Genomic DNA, 6,820 nt, shown 5'->3' with positions numbered 1-6,820 from the left:
ACCCATTCCCAAAGACGTTATTATTTATTTATGCTTTTATTTTGCTCTCTATTTTGTCGGCCGAAGCTCCTAAAAGGTACAGTCAGTGTGGGATGGCAGCAGAAAGGCATAAAAATGACAGCCCCTCAGAAAGAAAAATATCCATTACAGGTCAGACCAAGAAGAACATTTGCCAAAAATGGTCGGACGCTTCATCGGAGCGGAAGTCACGACGAGCGTGGCGCCCGGAGCACACCTGCAAGTCCCAAACTCCGGACCAGACCGCGTGCAGAAGGCGCGCCTCACCTCCTCCTGCCCCGCACCACATTCCTCTGATGCGCATAGGTCGATCTAAGGAGCGGATCCAGCCTGCCGCCCACCCCGGGATCCCCAGAGTCAGCCAGCCGCCCCCCAGTGCTGGAAGGGCCCCCGCCGCTCCAGCCCGGCTCCCTCCACCACCACCACCCTCCTCGAAGGAAAACGGGGCGGGCGCTTCTTGGCCGCCTTGCGGAAGGCTGCGAAAGATGGGAGGTGGTCACAAAGGGAAAGGGGAGGGCGGCAGAGGGGGCCTCGCCATGGAAAGCTTAGCAGACAGCCGTCGGTGCGGAGGGTAGGGTAAAGACGAGCGAACCGACAAGTCCTGAGTCCCTGCTGCGGCAGCCTCAGTCCCAGGAGACCGGCTCAGGGGAGGGGCTGGTTTCCCCAAACTCGCTCGCTCCCGGGCCGGCCAGACCGCGCGTTCCTGCCACGCGGTGAAGCCTTTGGCCAAGCTTGGGCAAGTGATCTAGCTGGCTGGCTAGCTGGCAGAACGGAAGGCCAGCGGTGGCTCGCTGTCCTCTGCCATCACAGAGTAAAGGTGAATGGGAAGAGAGGAAGGATTCCCCGGAAGAAGCCTGTGAAAGGCAGTCCGACAGGTGCTTTTTCAGAAGGCAACTGGACCTTTTTTTGTTTGTTTTGAAGACGTTTCGCTTCTCATCCAAAAAGCTTCTTCAGCTCTGGCAAGATAGTGGGGAATGGGAGGAGTTATATTCCTTGCAGACAGCTGGTCATTTACATCCTTTTAGAACAGGGGTCTCTAACCTTGGCAACTTTAAGACTTGTGGACTTTAACTCCATAGTTCCTCAGCCAGCTTTGCTTTGCTTTGCTTTGCTGGCTGAGAACTTCTGGGAGTTGAAGTCCACAAGTCTTAAAGTTGCCAAGGTTAGAGACCCCTGTTCTAAAAGGATGTAAATGACCAGCTGTCTGCAAGGAATATAACTCCTCCCATTCCCCACTATCTTGCCAGAGCTGAAGAAGCTTTTTAAATGAGAAGCGAAACGTCTTCAAAAAAAAAAAAAGGTCCAGAGTCCTCCCAAAAAAAGCACTTTGGGACAACCAAGATCTGGATGACTGATAATCTCTACAGTCCCCTGTGAAAGGCAGCTAGTCCAGCGCGCAGGCAGGCGGGCAGCAGCCCGGCAGCAGCCGCTGGACGAGCGACCCTTAACCGCCTTCTCTCGAGTTGTCTCCCCAGAAAGAGATTCCCCACATGCCCTCCAGCTCGTCCGAAGAGCTGGATCTTCAATGAATGCCATCGCTCGCCAGCTCTTCCGACAGGCTCCCCGTGGGCGCTACTCCGCCCTGCAATTGCATCCGCCCAACAGCTCGTTGAGGTCGGTTAGAGCGAGAGGTGGCGGCGATGTCTGGTCCCGCTTGAAGTTGGGCTGCTGAATGAAGCGCCCTGGACTGAGTTCATTCAGGCCTAGCCAAAGTCCGGCAACCGCGTTAGGGTTAAGCAGCCTGTAGTGCCAAGTGAAAGCGGCCAAAACGGACTTCGGAACCGTGTCACGTGGCGAACTGGCGGCGCTTCACTTTTTCTCTGCCCTGGCTGCGTATTCGCAAGGCATGTTTCGTGGGACTCCGCGGAGTAAATACCAAATAGCAGATGGCAACCCCAGAAGCAACTCTTCGAAGAGAGAGGGGATGATTCCCTTGACAAAGGGGTGGGGGAGTCATTTTGTTCTGAAATATTCTCCAGCCTCTTCGTGTCAGTTATTCAAATTAATAGGCAAAGGATTAAATGAGATCTTAATCAAATGTGTTTTTAAATGACAATTAGCATAGCAAAACTGATCTTATTTCCAATAAATATGGGTAATAAAAGTTTGTATCAGAATCTTGTTTAAAATTGAAAGGATGCTATCGTATTTTTTCCTTCTTTGATGAGCACACTTTTAAGTGTGGATGATGGCTCCTATATATTTATCAACTTCTATAAATTTATGCTGCCTTTCCTCGATACTGTTCTTTGTGGTGTGATTTATGTCATAATCTCACCGCCACCTGGGAGGAGGGTGGGCCTGAAAAGTAATGGCAGTTAGCCAAGAATTAGTAGAGGCAGTGTGGTGTAGTAGCTAAGGAGTTGGATTAGCACTAGGATTATTTGGCTTCTGGTTAGCCATGTAGCTCCCTGGATGACTTTTGGGCCAATCACTCTCATTTGTCCCATGTGCCTCACAGGATGATGGCCAGAAAAAACATTGTGTCAATTCCTAAGTAATTTGGAGTGCAGGTGGGGCAACATTAGTCCACTTGACAAGACGGCAACATCACAGGCAGCAGAAGCTAATGGGGATAGGAAGCCAAGACTACAAATCTAGGAAAGCAGATACAGTTCTGTTTTGCATATGGAATTCCTGGAAGTTCAATCTGCCATATGTTATATCTGAACTAATTCAAGGCTTTATTTTGAGAAAAACATTACAGGTAGTTCTTGATTTCATTTAAGCACTGTTCAAAATTACAACAGCACTAAAAAAAATAACTTATGACCATTTTTCACACTTATAGCCATTGTAGCATCCCCATGGTCACATAATCATAATTCAGACACTTGGCACCTGACTCAATTTATGAAGCTTGCAGTGTCCAGGGGTCATATGATCACATTTTGCAACCTGACAAGGAAAGTCAATAGGGAAGCCAGATTCTTTAACAGCTGTATTACCAATTGAACAATTGCACTGATTCACTTAAAAACTGTGGCAAAAAAGGTTGTAAAATGGGGCAAAACTCACTTAACAAATGTCTCACTTGGCAACAGAAATTTTGAGTTCATTTGTGGTTGCAAGTCAAGGTCTATCTGTACTAGTTCCCTACTAAATATAGGAAGGTAAAGTGCTATTAAATAACCAAAATGGACATTTGTAAAGGTCCTCCTATTCTCTTGAAGCAGCTGACCTGACATTATTTACTGTAGGATTTTCATTAATTGCTATAGGTTAATCTCCACTGTGAGTGGTCAGGATGTATTAAATCTTGAAAAGTTTTGCTTATTATTAACATCCATATTGAGAACAAATTTGGTGTAGTGGTTAAAGTAGCAGGGTAGAAACCAGACGACTGGAGTTCAATTCCTGCCTTTGGAACAAAGCCAACTGGTCAACCTTGGACTAGTCGTTTTCCTTCAGCCTTAAGAAGGAAGTAATGGCAAACCACAATTGAAAATGCTTTCTAAGAAAACTGCATGGACTTCTCCAGGCAGTCTCTGAGGATTTATTTATTTAGAGCAGGGGTAGTCAACCTTTTTATACCAACCGCCCACTTTTGTATCTTAGTAATATTTTCTAACCACTCACCGGTTCCACAGTAAAGTGCCGTGTATTGTCGTCTGTGCATGCTTCTCATGCATCGTGGATTGGGTTTGGGGGGGGCGCCGGCTACCAGCTCTGCTTGTCTGTTACAGCTGGGCAGTGTGGGGGGGAGATGCTTAAGCTATTCTGGGATGAGGCTCTTTTGTTTGCGGTCACACTATAGCACCATTTAGTTTCACTTATGTAACGTGAACTAAACTTATGCGTGGGTGATAAAAATAGTATATTTTCAGAAATTTAAATTATCACGGGGAATTTTATGAAAACCTAATGAAAACATTTTTAGATAATGCTATAATTTTATTTTAAAAAGTCAATTAAATTAAAAAAAAGGAAAGTGCTCCAATATCGGACAAAATCCCTACTGCCCACCATGAAAGCTGGAACGCCCACTAGTGGGCAGTAGGGACCAGATTGACTACCACTGATTTAGAGAATCTAAATGGCTGTCCGATCACTTTCAATGACTCTCGGAGGTTTACAAAAATATAAACTCAATATACAAAAAGAGGTACAGTGGTTTGTTGGCATTAAAAAGTGCTATGCTCCAGCGGTTTGAGCTCTATCACTGTGTGATGGAGTGAGTTCCTGTCACTTGCCTCCTGCCAATTCTAGCAGTTCGAAAGTATGTAAATGCAAATAGATAGGAACCATTGTGATGGTAAAGTAGCAAGTTTTCTGTGTTTTGCCCTATGCTTTATGCTGCAGAAAGATTTAATGCTGGCCATATGACCATGGAAATATCTTTGAACAGCACTGGCTTAAAGAAATGGAGATAATCATTAGCTCTAAAGTCAGCTATGATTGGTGGAGTAAAATCCACAGAGACTTCTTTATCTTTAACTTCTATACAGAGTAAAAACAATAACCCCAGGCCCTTGGGCAAAACCAAGTCTTCAGGGCCTTGTAAAAGTGTGTGTGGGGGCGGGGGGGGGGGCAGAGGCATTCTAATCTCTGTGGGGATGATGTTCCAAAGGGAGAGAGCCACCAAGGGGTTGCACCAAATGTATCTCCTTAGGAGAGAGGGGGGACCTGCAACATTCCCTGTCTCCCTGCTATAGAGGGCCAGGCAAATGTAACTCAGAAGAGTTGGCTCTTCAGATAATCTAGTCCCAAGCCATGTAGGGCTTTAAAGGTGACAATCAGACACGATTAAATAATAATAATAATCACATTGGGGTACACATTTACAATAACTCATGGGTCGTGGCATCACTATGATTTGCTGGAGATATTGCTGTATGCATACATAGAGAAAACAGGGAATAAAGCTGATATATTTGTTAGGTTTCCTGCTCATCCCCAGAAAAGGCTGTGATGCTTTTTCTTTTTTGCCTGTTCAGAAGTATTATGAAGGATGCCCCAAAGGTCTAGGTTGCCAGAAGCACTATAGGTGACTTTTAATCAATTATGTGAGAAGAAAACACATTACAAAGCAAATATGGAGTTCTAATTTATTTTTGTGTTGGGTTCCCATAACCTTAAACTAAGCATAGAAACTTTCCAATGATAAATGTAGGAGGATGTGGTTATTTTTTTCTAAATCTGGTTATTCTTTTTTTTTTGAAATGTCCCTATTTATTTTTACATAAATAATTTCCATTCTAACTTTCCCTTTACTATAACACATTATGCTCAGATGCACATTTGCCTAAGTAATGTGCAATTTTTTCCAGTGGTGCAAAAACAAACCTTTTTTTACTGATCTTCCTTGCACAGCATATTCATTGCAAAGCAACAAACATCTTAGTATAAGACATTGTGGTATAATACCTTACTGTAATCATAATATACATCATTATGACTAGAATGGTATGTACCATCCAGTTTCCTTAAGTTCTCAGACCAGAGAGATATGGATGCTACATTGTGTCATACTCTTATATATAGATTTGACATGACTGTCAACCTTCTGCTTGAGTAGGTTTTTTTTGTGTATGTGCATATAGGTAGTCCTAGACTTATAACCATAATTTGGATTGAAATTTCTGTTGCCAGGCAAGGTTGTTGAGTTCACCCAATATTATGATCCTTTTGCCATGGTTGCCAAGTGAATCAGTGGTTAAGTGAAACACATGGTTATTAAGCAAATTCAGCTTCTCCAATTAATTTGCTTTGGAAGCCAGCTGGGAAAGTTGCAAATGATAATCACAATAAACTCGAGATGCTGCAAATGTTAGAAATAGATGCTGGTTTCCAAGTGCCCAAATTCTGATCACATGAAGTGGGGATGCTGTGATGGTTATGTGTTAGGACTTGGTGTAAGTCAATTTTTTTCAAGGCTGTTGTAATCTTAGTCGCTAAATGAATGGTTGTAAACCAAGGACTACTTGTAGTATATATACTTCCTTTGTAGTGTTTTTACTTCTATTCTCCTTGAGCCTCATGAGTTCCCATTAGGGCAAATAATTATGATTACAACCCAGCAAACTGCTGCTGTCAGCTGACGGTGGTTCCCTGATTATTATTGCAAACAGGCAACTGGGTACCATTTGAAGTTTTTCTGTTTAAGAAAAAGCAACAACACAGAGAACGTTGGTGGCATTTGTGCTTGATGGAAGAAAGGTTGTTTCTTTCTCCAATTCTTTTGGTTTTAAATCCTGCAGATCCCACTTTACCCCCATTCATAAATTTATTCCCATATACGATTGTTTCTTATATGACAATGTACTAAATCTACCCACAAAATAGCATGCTAATGAAATTTCATTTAGGTGGCTACTTTCTACTCTGGCACAAATACTTTTGTGACAAATAGTCACAAAATATAGGTTGCCCATTAGATTTGTATGTTGTGATGGCCAATAGCCTCATTTAATGACTCCAAGGCTCTTTCTAATGCAGCTATTAAATTGAGCATTGATTGCCTCAGGGATAGGGGAGGCCTTTGGAATGCGAGCACAGGCCCAGGCCTATCAGCTCTAGGCCACCCAAGATATTCCCCAGCTCCCATGCTCTGCTTGGTGACTCCTCTTGGGTCACCAGAGATATTTTCTCACTCCACTGGGTCCCCACAGGACTTAGGTCAGATTTCTATTCCATCCTTTTCCTCATGATCTGAAGAGCTTCAAGACTTTCTAGGGCACTGGAACAGATTGCTTCAGAGGTTTCAGAAAGGCTGGGCAGATCACATTTGCCAAGCGAAACGGGTCATTTTGTCCCTCGGCCACATAGTGTGATTCTGGAACTGGTTGCCATTTTACCCCGC

Source organism: Ahaetulla prasina, chromosome 4, assembly GCF_028640845.1.
Source record: "Ahaetulla prasina isolate Xishuangbanna chromosome 4, ASM2864084v1, whole genome shotgun sequence".
Taxonomy (NCBI): domain Eukaryota; kingdom Metazoa; phylum Chordata; class Lepidosauria; order Squamata; family Colubridae; genus Ahaetulla; species Ahaetulla prasina.
This window is presented reverse-complemented; position numbering follows the sequence as displayed.